The 17,196-nt window shown below is 41.9% G+C and overlaps 1 protein-coding gene across 30 annotated transcripts in view; it reads right to left on the bottom strand.

The window, feature by feature from the left end:
* ptprdb (protein tyrosine phosphatase receptor type Db) overlaps nucleotides 1-17,196 on the bottom strand; it is a 172,451-nt gene that overhangs the window by 136,809 nt on the left and 18,446 nt on the right. For all 30 annotated transcript variants that reach the window (XM_030437562.1, XM_030438259.1, XM_030438500.1 and 27 more), the window contains exon 3: nucleotides 930-955. The gene's annotated coding sequence lies outside the window, so the exon portion shown is untranslated. The remainder of the gene's footprint in view (nucleotides 1-929; nucleotides 956-17,196) is intronic.

Here is a 17,196-nt window from a genome sequence, read left to right as displayed (position 1 = left end):
TACAAATGAAGTGTCTGAAACTTCTTTTTTCACAGCGAGATGGATAAACTCAAATCAGAGAGCTCTAAAATGAAACCATTTCCGAACAAAAGGCATTTGAAGATAAAAACATTTCAGTGGTATAAAAAAAAAAAAATGCACCCCATGCTCGTGCCCACACTTTACACTGCAGTCAGATATCACACACACACGCATCCTGTATGCCCCAACGCAAGGTCAGGCAGGTTGTATGGTACTGTAGCACATTTAATTTTCTTTCAAGAGTATTGTGAGCCTGCTGATATTATTACACAGCATCCCAGCCTGAAAGTAATAAGTTTGAGATATACTAAAGCTGAAACCAGTAATCTATAAATAAACAATAACAGTGGCCTTGCCTTTTAAAAACTATACCGCAGTTGTTCCTTTTTTTTTTGCACACAGACCCGGTTATGAGTAACTGCTTGTGACAGGAAGATTCAGTTGCAAAACACCATGCGAGAGGATTTACTGTGTATTATTATTCTTGGTGTGTACTGCACAGAATTACTACACAGCACTTGTGATATATTTTTTTTGCTTAGAATTATTTATTGACTAATGGAGGGATGTAAACACGACTTACTTACGCTGTGTAATCCCTATATAAAGTGTCCTGTAGGCTGCTGATGCAGTTCTGTGCATTCCTGATTGTGGCTTTACCCGGGGAGTGCAGTGGGAGTGCTACCCAGAGTGTCTCTTTGTTATCTTAACACAATGTTATTGTGTTTCTGTGAGCAGGAATCCTGAGCCAAATAAATTTTGAGGACGCAGATTGTTTCGTGATACACACACTGTGCCAAGCGCTGATGGCTTGCTGTGTTTTATGGGTTGAAAATCAGAGGAAGAAAGTAGTAGAAAGGGAAGGAGAAAAAAAAACAAAAAAAAAACACCAAACGAGTGTCTCTTACCTTAAGAAGCACTTCAGCACGTCAAACTGCAAAGAGAAGGAGCAAAGAAAAGGGAGAGGAGAGACAGAAGAGAGAGGGGGGAACAAGAGGGAAAGAAAGAAGAAATTAGTCGACTGTAGGGCACAATTGCAGAACAACAACTTTCTAAGACACCTCACAGGCGAATGTGTGAACTAGAGAGATTTTAAAAGGCTCGAGTGTATTTACAGTGCAAAGTGAGGCAGCTTCTGCTGCACCGAAGACCATTTGACAGTTGCGTCATTTAAAAAAAGAGATCATAAAAGAGGCTGTCCTAAAATCTGCTTCTGAGGGGGCTGTTTCAGAGACAACTTTAAATAAACAGAGAGAAAAAAACTAAAAAAAATAGAAATAGCCCTCATGGATTTGCCGAATCCCTGGATCCTGTACAATATTTATTCATCTCGTCCCTTTTCCTCAGCAGCTCCACACTTTATCAGACCCCGGTAGAGCAGAGCAGGGAGTACGGAGATAGCACTGGTTTGCTGGGTGTTGTTCTTCCCTGTCTTCCATTGCCAAACGCTGACCTACTGTACTTCACACTGCTACGCTCTCCTGGCTGCAATGCATGCAGCCTTGGAAAGAGACGATGCAAACACCCTTAAGCTGCCAGTATGCTCCGTCAGAAGCGCTTAGCGGATGGGTGAATAGCTTTGGAAACTCCCTCCCTCAACATCTTTCCAACGACGGATTACAGAGGGTCTGTGTCCGACCGTTCCTCCAACTTTAGGAAACTGACAATCCGACATCCACGCTGGCTTCAACCCCGCTTTACTGAGGTGACACAGAGGCCAGGGTCCTCACTGACTGTCTGAAAGAGAGCGCCATGAACCCTTTATTCAAAAGATATAGCGTTTTTCTCCACCTGCATGACGGCCGGTTCGTCACCCTGCCTTCCACTGTGACCAGTAGGCGATTTGAGGGGGGATGAGGGGGGATGCCGTTCCCCTTGTTAGCAAAATTACTAAAAAGCATCCCCCTTGTTAACCTGCCATCACTCTCCATCCACTAGCAGCAGATAGTGTGTTAAAATTACAAGTGGCTGCAATCAGCTCCGGTGCACTGTGGAGTCAAGCTTGTCACGGCTGCTTTGCGATTCGGCTGCCCGATTTATTTTTGACGAAAGCCGCAACAATCTGCACAGAGCAGATCAAGCCAATAGGAAGTCAGAGACACAGGAACCACATAGAAAATCCGGGCAATTTTCAAAATAAAACACCCTGTACAGACTGTATAAAAATGAAAAATTACCAGATCAAGTCGGGCAGGCAAAACGCTTCTGAAACATTCCCGTTTTGAATCTTGTTCTTTTTATACATTCATGGTATGATGCTGTGCAGAGGGCGGAATAAAACCTGTAGCAGATGCACATGTTTATTTTCAGTAATGTTTAAGTTTAAGACAGTTTAATTTTAATAGTAAGTTTGCTATTTATGCTCTAAAACTAAATGTTAGTTTTTGTGAGTGTGTCTGTTCAGAACATGGTGGCTTATGTTATGTTGGAACTGTTACATTTCCTGACACCAGCTGTTTTATCCCCCGTTGAAACGCACCTTGCTGGAGTGACTTTCTCCATTCTGTATTTGTAGTTATTAAATATAAGGTCTTCAAATCTGACAATATATTTGTTGATACCAATATATCTGGATAGGTTAACATTGGCTGATAAAATCAGCCAACAAATGAGTTGGTCGGGCTCTACTATTTTGTACAATTTTCAATGTGTGTCCTTCAAGGAATTTAGATGGTAAAAAATTCCAAGGGGTCATGTAACCTAAAATAACCCTGCCTGAAGTGTATTGTGAGAAACATGAGAGAACCCTGCCTGAAAAAACTCAATCTACTGCATACAATTTAAAGGTGTTTACTCATTACTTTAATTCAGTTATAAAAAGACATGTGTAGTAGGTAGAGAAGGAAGATAACTGGATAAAATGGAATTGTAGAATTAGAAATGTCACAGTTATGGTTGAGTGTGTACACAGGTGTGTCGGGGCAGGGAGATGCTCGCGTTGGGCCATCCCCTCTGTTAATAATTAACAAATCACCCACTGACTGTGACCCTTGAGAACAACTATGAACACATTTGATTTCTAACGCCCTCACATCAAGTACTACCTGGCACATAAGAGCAGTATCTTAGTTTCCTTCTGTTGGGCCTCGTGCCCTCATGCACATGCCTCAAACAAAGAGACCAACAGAGGCCTGTAGTTGAAGCCAGAAGCCTAACTACTAGGGCCTCACACGAGGAACTACCGAACAAAGAACAGGGAAAAAGGCCGACCAGGTGTGAAAAACGTGAGCAGGTTGACCTGCCCCCAAGACGTCACCCCGTCCCTATTGGCTGTGAGCCCGGAAGCTCCGCCAGGATCACAATCATGTAACTCCCACGTTAAAAGGTAAGTGAGCACTCCTGCCGTTCGTATTCCTGGGAGCTTATGTTGTGAAGAGACTTCGCTTTCACGCAACCGCTGCCGTAAGGGTACAACTCTGAGAAATGTTTTTCATTTTTGCTTGAGCTAATTTCAGTTTCCTCCTCACTGGACGAGACAGAGACTGTTTTTGTTTTACTTTCATTTTTGTTCGGACGTTCGTCATAATTGTTTTGGATCCCGAGAGGAACGCTGTGCAACCCAGCCATTTCCTCACCGCCTGCAGAAGGAAGGAATAATCTTCAGAAGGAGACGAAAGTTTATTTGTTGTGCTTTTATTTTGTTGTGAAAGGACCGCCGAGTCCGATTTATGGTTACCTGTACTGTGTGCTAACTGTGTTTGCTACGCTCGCTAGGAGCTCACTCAAGCTAATCCAGCCTGTACAGTCTTGCCACCGTGTGTGACCACAATACGTCGTATTCCGGCTTGATCAGCGGACGATAAATGAACCTCGATTCGCTTGTCGACCACTGTTCGAGGGACAGACGACCGCTGTGCACCACATGGTCGTTGTGTTTGTTTCATTGTTGTCTGCTAAGCCCCGCTTAGCTTCTTCCCTCTTTTACACACACATACGCTCGCGCGCACGTGTAGTGATCACCGTTGGTCAATACAGTCACTGCCACCATTTTTGAATTCCAGGTATATGAATTGGTGAATCTGAATTCATCACCTCGGAATCCGCGTTCTCGCGTGACACAAAGTCACGTCCATTGTTTCCTGTAGTCTCTCCGACGAGACTTCCTAAGTCACGCCCACTAATTTGTAGTCCGGTGAACGTGACTTCCCAAGCCACGTTCGGCCATCTTTGTAGTCTTTATTGGGGACTTCCTGCCACACACACACACATACACACACGCCTCCACCCAGGTACCTGTTTGGCTTTTGCTTATGTTTTGATGTTGCTAGTTGTTGAAGGAAATTGTTGTTTGTTAAAGTAGGTGGCTTGTTCTGTGGAGAAAAGCTTTAATAAACACTGTTGATTTTAACTGAGCAGCATCTGTGATTATTTTGCACAATCCCATGTTGTAATAACTGCTGGTTGAGATGGTCAGTGCTCGGATACACGAATTATTGATATTTTCATAGTATTGACAATTTGATTAATTTTCAGACTTTGAGACTAAAGGTAAATCATATTGATTATTGATCCCTGATTTCAGGATGGTGCCCCATGTTCATTAATGACTCATAGCTACCTAGGTTTCATTAATCAACTATAATAATTTTGATTAATTGATAATAACATATTAATTAATAATCAATAATCAATAACGATTCCCAACACTTCCTAATTAAACAAAACGTAACAATCAGATACCTTAAATGCTTTCAGACATATTATAAAGGTTGAGCTATTTGATAAACAGTGTGTTATTGCGACACAAATTGTCTGTAGCTCTCTGTCTACTTGGTTTCTGAAAAGGTCACCAAAATAGAATCCAGATAATTGAATAAACAATAAGTTGTATAAGACTTATGCAACTGGGAGTACAAGCTCATAGGAGAGCTTCAGATTTGACAGATAAAGGAACATTTTTAGGGAATATTGCTTTGTGGCCTTGAGGTTTTTTTGTATCTTGTTGTTGCGATTTTCTGGTAACTTATGTCTGGAGAGGGCTGATAAAGAGAGGAACACGTGGTATTTTGTAGACTTTATGTTTTGCAGTTGACATGGGGACAAACCAAAATAACCTTACATCCCCTGAATATCCTCATTGTAATTGTCTAACACAGACTTCTCAGACAGGAAAAAAAAAATGGCGACAGAGTAGAAGAGTGGCAACAAATCTCAACTGGGGATACTGCAGTTACATCGCAACTATGAGGCCACCAGGAAGCACAAGACTGCAAACCTGCTGTGGAACTTTTGTCTCCAGTGAGATAAATCAATTAATCTTGCGCTGGGATCACACCAGCCGCAACGCTTGTCAACATTCCAACCCACAAGTACTCAATAGTCATTACCTCAATATCACGAGTAGATACAAGTCAGATACATTTTTTTTCTTTTTACTACTACAGAACTCTAAATGAGTACTCTGTGGTTGTAGTCATATTTATATGAGTAGACACTACACTAATAATTACTACATAATTACTACATAATTACATGAGTACTCAGCAATCTTTACTAGATAATTACATGAATACTCAGTAGTCTACAACATAATAACACAAATACTTAGTAGTCATTACTGCATAATTACACGTGTACTGAGTTGTCAATACTGAATACTGACATGAGTATTCAGTAGTAATTTATACATAATTACAAAAAAAAGTCACTAGGAGTTACTACATAATTAGTAATGAGTAGTAAATTGTCATTAACACATATTTACATGAGTACCTGTTGATATAAAACACACCACTACAGGTGCAACAGCGTGAGAAAATAGCTTCCAGATGTAAAAACTCCGGCTTTTTACCTGGTGGTTAAATCTTTAATGGATTCATTTGTTTGGCAAGAGCTCAAATGCAATGGACATTCATATCTAAATGTCCCTCCAGCACACTTTTTTAAAAACCTTCTGCAAGCACTGTGGATAAAGAAATGAAATCGTTTACGGCCTTGCACCTGATTGTTGGACTCTGACTAGCTGCACAGAGTTTAATTTTTGGTATTTGTATCTTTATCATGGGGCTAACAAAAAATTTTTTGCCACAAAAGAGAGGGACAAAGCTGCTAATAGCAGCAACTTTCCCATCTGTCAAAAACCATTTGCTGTGAAGTATAAAGATACTTTGGCAAAAACTAATTTGAAAAAAAAAAAGGTGCTGAAAAGAAAGAATGTGTTAGAATTAGAGAGTGTAGAAATTTTTATTTTTTTTAATGAAGTGGCAGCCAAATGCGACACACGACATCTATGTCACCACAGAAATCTTGCAGTCGTCACAGAATTCTTCAATACAAGGTGAAGATGTGCGTCCTACTTCAGGATTACTGACACGCTACTGTGTAATGAGATTTGTCGATGGAAATCTTTCTCTAAAATCTTCATATTTTCACATTTTAAATAGACAGTTATGTGACTTACACAAAACGATGCGGTTTGTAATTAACCAAAGAACTACCAGCACGACTCCATATCCACACACTGTAGAGACAATCTGAGACACACACACTGCAGCGATCAGACTGTTTCATTAGTGAGGAACAGATAGATTACCCTCCCGAAGGAGACATTGACCAAGAGGCCATTGATCTACTGAGCCAAGCCAATCTGCGTGTGTGTGTGCAAATGTGTGTGAATGCACGTCGAAAGTAGCCTACTGATGGAGTCTTTAAGTTGTTGGGGTAAGCACGGTAAATCTAATCCAGTGGTGTTTAATGGAGAGAGAAAAGAAACAGGCTGTTGACATATTCATTAGGTCCAATTACTCCGTCCAATCACTCCCATCACCAGAGAACGAGGGAGAGCGTCAGCAGCGTTTATGTCTTGGCAAAGCACCAGCAGGGAAAAAGACTGATAGCACTCGATTTGATGAATAAAAAAACAATGACATATTTATTCCACTTAGCGAATGACAACGTGGTGCATTTAGAAGGCATCTAATATCATTTGATCTCATTCAAGCCTAGTGGAGTAGTGAAGTGTAAATCAGTCTGGCTCAAACTGGAATTAGTCATTCACACAGTGTTATTGATGATTCAATAAAGATCGCTGGGTTTGTAATCATGACTTATGGTAATAAGACAATGACACTGCCCCATTACACATAATGAGCTCGCTGTAAACACTAACAATCACAGACAAATACAAGAAAATGCTATTTTATGTCGGTGCAGCATCTGCTCCGTGAGTGCGTGTGCTTGACTGATCCCCATCTACATGTATGGGACTAGTAATTAGCCTTCTAGCTTGCTCTCTTGCATTGGATGTGAAGGTAATTGGGGCTTTTGGACACTTGCTCTCAATCTCTGTCAACGTGAGTGTGTGTGTGTGTGTGTGTGTGTGTGAGTGTGTGTGTGTGCATGTGTTGTAGTGTATGTATTCTGGAGGATGGCCAAACCATTACTGTGTGCTCAGCCTGCTCTAAAGCAGCTTGTGATTCATTAGTAATGAGTCCATTTGCAAACTAAATGAGTGTTTGAGTGGCCAAACTGCGACGTGCGTGATGATTGTGTCCACTTACTCTATTTTGTAGCGAAGGATGTTAAACACTTTCTCTCTCTCTCACACACACACACACCCAGATTCATGTTGTTATGTTTTTCCAAATGTAAATAATGTTTGCACGCCTGTGTGTGTCTGTTCAGCCAGCACCAGAAGCTCATGTGGAGATAATGAAGTCAGTCGGTTGTGTCATTAATTACTGGTTTACACCTGCTTGTCTCAGCTAATTAGACATGCTGACATACACACAAGTTTATACACTCTCTCAGAATGCACACGCGTGCACACACACACACACAGACGCACGCACACTTGGAAAAAGAAAAAAAAAACAGAAAAAAAACCCCCAACAACACATATTCCATCTCACTCACCAACAGATGCGCAAACTTCCAGACAACTTTTTTTTTTTTTTCTTTTTAACACTGACGAGTCAAAAATACATCCTCATTTTCACTCTGAGGAAGGTGAGATGGCACCGCTAAACACAGCACGGTTCGGGGATCTCTCTCCTTCTCTCGGTCTCACATACAAACACATATTCGCACACCTCCTTCTCCCTTTTCTCACTCTGTCATTCTCTCGTCCTTCCCTCCTTTTTCCCGCGCGCATTCGGTTTCCCACTGTCTCGCGGCGCAACTGTACAGCCTATTCTGTTTCACTCACTCACACACACACACACACACTCTCTCTCTCTCTCTCTCTCTCTCTCTCTCTCTCTCTCTCTCTCTCTCTCTCTCTCTCTCTCTCACACACACACACACACACTATCTCTCGGTCTTTAAACTCTCTCAGTTTTGTGTTCGCGCGCTTGTGAGACAGTTTGTGTGTGTGTGTGTGTGTGTGTGCGCGCGCGTGTGTGTCTCTCCTCCCTGCCCATTTTCTCAACAAAGGCCACAGCTGCTGCCGGTTTGCGCTGAATAAAAGATGACAGAGCCGTAATATCAGGAGATTAGCAGCTAACGAAACAATGATTTTGTCCAATTTAAATAGCGACATCAGTTGCATCACAAGCACTCCGCGTGTCAACTGTGATATGATAATGTTTGCGACCGAATGAGAACTGTTTTCATCTGCACAGAGAGACTCCCTGACTTCGTCTCCCCCCTCCTCTCTTTCCCCCCCCCTATTCTCTCTCTCCCGCGCACATATTTGCTCTGGCCCTCCCTCCGTCTCTAATACGAATTCGCGCACACGCACGCACGCGGCAGGCACGTAGAAGCATATGGCTATTCCTCTCCTCTTTGAAGGGTTGCTTTGAAGCTATGGCACTCGTATCGATTGGCGCTCAGATGAGCTCGCTCCGCCAGAGCCCTGCGATTATCTGTCGCTTTATTTCAAACAGAGCGCGAGAGAGGGTGGTGGTTGGGGGGCTTACACACCCATCACTCACTCACACTCTCACACAGTCAAGTGTTTTTTTGGTTTTTTTTTTTAAACACTTATACGTGACGCGCGCACACGCACGCGCGCACAAACGGGGGGGATAATGAGACGAGCTTACACGCCGAATCCCCGATACTTAAGGCAAGCTGCGCTTCAGAGCTGACAAGTGTGAGTGGTGAATGTTAAAGAGAGTGAGGACACAGCGAGAGAAAAGAGACAATAAAGTCTGGAGAAGTGATGAAACTTGAGAGAAAAATTTCCCCCCACGGCTCCACTCTGATTTAAAAAAAAAAAAAAAAAAAAAAATCTGTTCCTCCATGGGCAATATGAAAATCACTTTGTCGAAATGAAATTTTAAGCTAGAATGCCAAGTTCACACGCGGAGAAAGGTTGAGCGACGGGGTCAAGGTCAATGGCTGTTTGTCGACTTTTTAAACTTTTTTTTATTCCCTCGGTCTGTCTCAATGAGCCACAGTCGCTGTGGTTTTGCTTTCGCAGACGGCAGCGGGGATTATTCAAAGTGTGCCTTTCTGCTTGATGCCCACAGGAGTAAGACAGAGAGCGAGCCAGAGTGACATGAAATGTTAATGGTCTGCCCTGAGCAGCAGGACCTCATATCAGACTTGATTTAGAAACTACAGTGGCTTTCATTGTCACATCACACACAGGAATGGAAACACACGCATATATATGGACAGACACACCAGTGGTGGCTCTAGGATTTTTCTGAGTAAGGGGCCATCAAGGGGCCACAAAATTCATAGAGAGGCCAAAATCCCTGGTTTTGGTGTATACATTTCACCAGTCACACCATGTTCAAACACTTGAATGTAATAACAGCTTACACAGTAAAACCTCCTTACCAATTTTACATGCATTTTTACTGTACATTGACAAAATACTCTCAAACACACACAGCATGTGAGAAAATCCAGCATTTTATTCATTTTTCAAAACCTTTTTACTTTTTCACAAATAGTGTCAGTACAAAACGTCTCTCTCACAAACATGCACAAAGTTCCATGTGGGTGACTACTGTACATTTTGCTCTTCTAAAACAGCATTATTCTTTGTTTTTTGTGACGGGAACTGAACCGTCTCACAAATTCATACGTGTCTAGCGCTTTTGCTCGTCGGGACTCAGCACCTCAAGATGACTCAAACGCTCATCTGTCACTGTTGTTTGTTGGAGATTTTTAATCAAACTTAGGGCTGAAAAGCTGCGCTCACATGATGCACTGCTCACTGGTATCCAGTGTTGGGGAGTAACGAATTACATGTAACGACGTTACGTAATTTAATTACAAAATGTACGTAATTGTAATCCGTTACATTACTGGGAGAAAATATGTAATTAAATTACAGTTGCTTTTGGAAATTTCAATGATTACAACTTACAAGTTACATTTGAAAAATCGCCGCAAAAGCTCGGATTTATCAAATAGTTTAATTAATTTCGCCCCCTGGATTCATGTTTGTTTTTAGTTATTTTCATATCAACATCCTCCTGCCAAAACTGACGCTTGTGATTGGCTCTCTCTGGTCATGTGCCATTCGACTCAACCGACAAACCATACGGCGGCAGTCAGACTCAGCAGCAACAGTGTCAGCGGCGCACAAGATGTTCCTGGGCTGGAAATACAAAAAACACTTCATACAGACAGAAGCCAGGCTTCCTTGTATTACAAAGGTGGCTCTCTTTTAACCCGGCTAGATCACCATGATAACTTATGCTTAGCTCATAACCTGGCCCCGACCAGGTTCTGTTCAGAGTTTAATCATAAAATCGGCTATAAAAGCGCCGCTGTTTCACTATTTAACTCATTTACAGCTGGAGTCACCTTTACTTTGAAAGTCCAGTGGAGCTGGATCAGAACGGAGCATTTGTACGGAGGGAGAGATCGCGCTGATCCGCTGCTGTTTACTTTCTCTCTGAGCGTCTCCGCCTACAGATGTTCAGCTGAGGGGATACACTGCTCAGCTGTTGATCCGACTCGCGTCAGGAGGTCATTTATTAGGCTATAGCCTATTTACTTTTATATACAGTCAGTCACCACTGAAAGAAGTTGTGCGCTCGCAGCAGGACAGATAATTTAACTTAATGTGGCCATGAATAAATTAATTGTTTCGCCTGTTATGTGTTGCCCAAACGCAAATCTTGAGTAGGTCTACTCTGTTTTCTCACATTTAAAAAGGTCTTTGTACAGAGACAACATGAGATTTGCTTGTAGCTACAGCACCTAAAAAACCCACTGTAACCTATTTTCATACGCTCACCCAGCCTCGCTTTCAATAAAACACACACTGGCATTTTATAATTGCGATCAGTGAAATATATGAAAACAATATAAAACACAGTATAACACAACAGTTGTTGTTGCTCTAAAGCTTCATATTTAAAAGCAGCTCAATGTAGAGCTGTCAGAAATTAAAATCAGCTTCCTCTTGTCATATTTGCAGCACCACTGTTGCTTCAGGCTGTGATCAGGCTTTTTTGTATCGCTCATACTCTCTCCATTAAAACAACCTGCTCCTCTTGGCTGAAATCAGCCAGTTGTCGCTCCATTTAGTGAGGAAGTGAGCCTCCTTCGCAGTACAGGCCTAAGGTCAGACTCATAATATATGGTTAAACCTTTGAACTGAAAGGTTTATCACACTATAGGTCTTAAAATGTCAAAATGGTTAGCAGTTGAGAGATTTCATTCAAAATAAAGAAAAGTAATCATAATGTAACCAAATGTAATTAGTTACATTACTTTGAGAAAGTAATTGAAATAGTTACACTACTATTACATTTTCAACAGGGTAACTTGTAATTGTAACCAACTACATTTCCAAAGTAATCTTCCCAACACTGCTGGTATCACAATGGCTATTTATCCAAGCCTTAACAGCTCATGAAACACCTCGTTGAATGGTTCTAGGAATACTACAAATTCTCGAAGTGTATTTAGCCTCTGCATCCCCCTTTTTTCTTTCCTATCCCAAACTCTCTTGATCTGATACGGCTCGTTGGCCAAGTCATCAACATTTGAATCAAAAATCTTGGCAAAGGAAATAAGAGCCTCTTTTTGTAAAAAGGTGATGCTTTTAGAGTGAAGTGCTTGGATTCCCTTCATGATTGTGCAGTTGGGCTTAGAGAAACGTCTTTGCAGTTCACCAGTCATTGAATCGAGCACTGGATAGAAAGCATGTCTTTTAAAGTTTCCCTTGTCATTTTCATCAACTCTACACTCACCAGTTGATGTAGTAAGTATGTAATCACATAGGTGCCTATTCATCTTAGGCTGCCTCCTCTCAGTCCTTTCTAAACTTGGATCACACTTTACAACCATTTCCTCCACCTCTTTCCACACAACCTCAAAAAAGGCCTCACTCCTGTATTGCTGCAATGTGTCAAGTAATGATTCCACAAGACTGACCGCTGCTGCGAGTTCCAGCCCAGTTTCTTGCAGTAAATGGTACACTGCTGGGAGTCTATCAAGCAGATTGCGACAGGCTGTGTGCCTGCAAGCCCACCTAGTGTCACTGAGCTTAGGAAGTTCGCGAGGCTGACCATCATACATTTTTTTCCTGGCTGTCGTGCCATTTTGTGTGCACATATGATCCAGACAAAAAACATTGTAGTTTTTGAAGAAGTGAGAGCAACCAGCCTCAGAGACTGACTTCACACTATCAACAATCACAAGGTTCAAACAATGAGCTGAATCCTTGTACACACACCTGGGTGCTTGCCACTCGTGACGGCAGCGCTGTCATAGCCCTGACCAACCAGGTTGGTGTGAATTCTAGCCCGTGTTTTTCCAGGCATTTTATGATCAAAGCAGTGAGCCCTGCTGCATCCTGCTGTCAGCTTTCATGAAGTCAAGAAAGCCCTCATGTATGACCCCTCTGTAATAATATCTGATGACCAGTGAAACATGTTCTTTTTTTCTGAAGGTCTTTGTTTTCATCAGCTATTATGCTGAACACCTCACTCTGTTTTACTTCCCTTATTATTTACTCTTGAACCATTTCTGCCAGTCACTCCAACATTTCATTTTGAATGGTTTTGCTGGTGTATTTACCATTACCATGAACTTTCATGCGCTTCTCTAGAAACGAATCATGCTTAGCTATCTCTTCTAAAATAGCCAAAAAGTTGCCACGGTTATCTGAGTCCTCACACTCTGTGTGACCCCTCTAGGAAATGTTCTGTGTGGCAGTTAAATTCACGACTTCTGCAATAGTTTTAATATATGCTTGGTTTTCCGTAATTTTCTTTTCTCTCTCTTTGTTAATAGAATCTATTATGCATGACTTTGTTTGAGTGGCCATTTCGTGCTTCTTCCACGCAAACATGGCATTTCGGTGGTGCTCTGATTTGGAGTGGCCTTTAAAGCCACCTTCTTTACACAAAGCTTTCTTCCAGTTGGAGAAGCCAGTTTCTGTTCTGAATACATATGGGGCATTTGGAAGGGAAACATGGCGGCAGGCATAACAAAATACAGAGTCTCTATGATGGAGTGCTCCAACCACATGTAGTCTCAGTACCACGACTCATTGAATGCCCTCTTGCGGTCTCCATGTTGCGTCTTGGGGAAATCCTTAAGGACAGGCTGCACAGGACCCCCTGCTCTTGACTGGGAAGTGTCTGGTGATAAGCAAATTAAATAAAAGTCAATTGTTTATATCCCTCAACTTTTAGCTTGCATGGCATTCAGACACAGTAAGTGAATGAGTGCATAATTCACTACAATTTAAAGACCATTTACAGAATGAAAAGCATACCATCAGGTCCTACTGGAGCAGAACAATCCTTTCACGTCTGCACAGGACTCTGTGCACCACACTGGAAGATGTCTGAAAGCATGACAAATTATTTAACATCAGCCTGCTGTCACATACAAGATAGCCGTTTACCATCAGATCCTGCAGGATCAGCACTGATAGGTGACTCTAGTGGCTCAGCAGAATGGGAGGTTAAGTCATCAAGAATTCAGTGAACTTATGTGCCATTTCACAAGATAATGATGACATTTCATACATTACAGCGTTAACTGTTGTTCCTCTCCCTAAATGATTTCTGGCCTGATGAAGAGGAACTGGAGGGGCCCTGCTCTTGGCCAGCCTCTGGTCTACCATCTTCTACTGCTCTCCCCCTGCTCATTTTCAGAGGCTGGCAGACTCACTCTTTTGCCCAAAAACTGCTGAATTCCCGCCTGAGACTGACCCTTTCTTTTCATATTCTCTATCACTGCCAAACATTATAGTTAATGTTAACACACCAATGCAAATTACAAAGAAGTACATGAATTAGCATTACATTTATCAGAGAAATGCTAACGTTCATGTCTAAACACAAGTAGTGCCTCAGTTAACATTACTGTTAACTCATGTTAGCTTTGCTTCTTAATTTAATGTTTGTCTGACGTAAGCTATGTGACAGCTGTGAGTAAACAGGGATTTATGACTTACCAACAAACTCCTCAAAATGTAGACTGCCATCGGATGTCGGTTGAAAAACTTTCTCTGCGGGATCGTTCAAATCTTCTTCTTCCTGCACCACTAGTGTTTGGGCATGGAATTGCATCAACCTATAATCTGATCATCGCTCTCGGACAAAGGGCAGATGAGTGACAGGACAGGAGCACTTCAGCGGGCCAATCAGATTTCAGCTGGGGCCAATGCCCCTGTGTCCCCATCCCTAGAACCGCCCCTGAGACACACACGCTTTGATTAAACCTGGGGCGATACTGCTGAAAGCTGACTTTGAGAATAAACATTGCTGAGTGTGTAATTTTTGCTGAAGACAGTCACTCCTGGAAACATGGTCAAACTAGAAATAAACCAACACAGTCGAATATTTTGTAAATCCAAACATTCACATGCTGCTCCAACCTTTACAATCGTTCCATCACATGGGTTACTCTGAAAACATATTGAGGGGTTTAAGAAGTATTTGTGATACTCAGGGCAGGGCAGCAACATACACACACACAGAGTTGACATTTAGTCTGTGTTTTAGAGGCCAGACACACATTTTAGGCCACCAAGGTACACAGACCCTCGTGGTTTATCATAGTACAAACACACAGAATAAACCGTGTGTGAACACATCATCGGGTTCCCTATTGATTTCAAAGCTGGGCACTGCCTTTCTAAAGGTTTTTTTATAATCACTAGCAAATCACTTAAGACTCGCTGAGCTCTTGGTTTCCCCAAGCGAGGGCAGTGATGATCACCTCAGACCCCAGAGACAGTCAGAGGATCAGTGGTTGAGTTTTAAAAAGACCCTGTGATAATGTCATAATATAATGATAATAATAATAATTATATTTATTTAGCACCAACAAATATTTAAAACAAGAAATAAATAAATCCACAAGAATGTAATAAAAGAACAGATTAAAAATGGGTGATGCATAAAAGTAGTTAGGAAGAGTTGGAAACGTGTTGATGAACTATAGGTGCCGGCCTGAATAAATCAGTCTGCAGCTTATTTTTGATATAATGCTTTGTTTTAAAAAGTTCAGCTGTCCGAATGAATGATTCTAGGAAGAGAAAAGATAAGGTTCTAGCTTATTTTACCATTCGAGCGCAACTTCTCTGTGCCACTTGCCTTTATGGGCAACTAAACGCATGATTTCTAAATATGAACATGGCATTCTTTTTCCAGATACATATCAAAGTCGGTGTAACGATAAAAGCAAATTGTGGCGTGATGTAATGGGAACAGACTGAAGCTACCTCTGAGTGGAGATATGAACAGTGGCTGCAGAAGAAAATCTCAGATTTGTGTAGATTGGTAAGAGAGCTGACAGTCATTTACTGTAATTACGTCACCTTGTCGCTGCTTCTCTCGACAAACCAACTCCAAATTATTGCACGGGGGTAGTGGCAGATAACGCGCTTGCATTTGCCTTTTCTTTCATCGACTTTGCTGGAAATTTGGTGACAATTTGTGCCATGTTTGGACGGAAAAACCTTGCCGCGAACTGCAAATGTCAACCCGCTGCCGACCCTGGAAGAAAATGTCAGGGGATGCCATGAGAAGACATCATCTGGGGACCATGACTTTCTGAACCAGACATCTCGCAGATGCTGAAATATTTTGCCGCGTCAGTGAAATCTTTGACCTGCTGGTGATGCTGCAGTCAGTGGAATTCAAGCTGAGTACACAATATAGTGCAGCACGGTGACGCCATCTTAGTTTATTTGATGAATTCACATTTTCACAGTTGGTGTCTTGGTCGTATTTTTCATATCTACTGTGCCTCTCGGATGAATATGTTCACTCCAAACGATTCACCCATTATCGGCTCAAGGTTAAATATCACTCTTATTGGAGTGGTTTTTTTTTTCCTATAGCTTCTAACCCAGTTTCTAACCAATCACAGTTTTCTGTCTTGTGTTGTGTACAGTTCGTGCTGTTATGAAAACGTCCATGTCATGATTTAGGTTGGTATGTGTGTGTCTGCCTGTGTCTACGGATCATTTGTAGCCCTGTCAAAAACAAGTAGGTGACAGGTTACTCCTCATAACACCTGACACCCGTCTAGTTATATAGCTTCCAGTAAGTGTGTGTGTGTTCGTGTGTGTGTGTGTATGTGTATGTGTGCAGGAACAAAGGAGGTCTAGAGAGGTGGAGAGAGGGATGACTGGGTGAGTAAGTTTATTAGCTGAGGTGGGAGGTTTATGTGCATAAGTGCACCTATGAGAGCCTGAAAGAAATGAAAATGTGCGTGTGTGCATGTGTGTGTGTGTGTGTGTGTGCGTGTGTGTGAGAGAGAGAGGGAAAGTGTGTTTGTATGCATGCGTAAGTAAGCGCGCGCGCGCGTGTGTGTATGTGTTTGTACACTCGTTAGGGTGGTATCCAACCACTGCAATCAGCGGTAATCCTGACTCAGCATCAATAATGACCCCATTAGTCACAAACCCCTACTGGTGCACACACACAAAAACTTAAACGCACACACACACATACAGACCGCCAGATGGACACTTCCTCTCATTAGTGGATGTGTGCGTGTGTGTGCATGCATGTGATACTTTTTTAAAGAAGAGCTACACAGCTACAACATGAGATGTAAGAACATCATATTTCCCATCATTAATGAAAGCTGCCAGGATAGATCAGTCATCTTCACATCACTGCCAATGCAGGTGTGAGGCGGCATCGATTAAAAAAAAAAAAAGAAAAAAAAGAAAAGTGTAATATGTGTAATCTCAAAACATCGCACATGAAATTTGGGACATTTTGTTCGCTGGCGAATTTTGGGACAGTCATTGTTTTGACGGTAAAAAACCTGTCCGAGATCAGGTTTTTA

The sequence above is a fragment of the Sparus aurata genome, chromosome 1 (assembly GCF_900880675.1).
Source record: "Sparus aurata chromosome 1, fSpaAur1.1, whole genome shotgun sequence".
Classification (NCBI taxonomy): Eukaryota; Metazoa; Chordata; class Actinopteri; order Spariformes; family Sparidae; genus Sparus; species Sparus aurata.
Note: the sequence above shows the minus strand (reverse complement) of the source record. Positions and strands in the feature narration are given on the sequence as shown.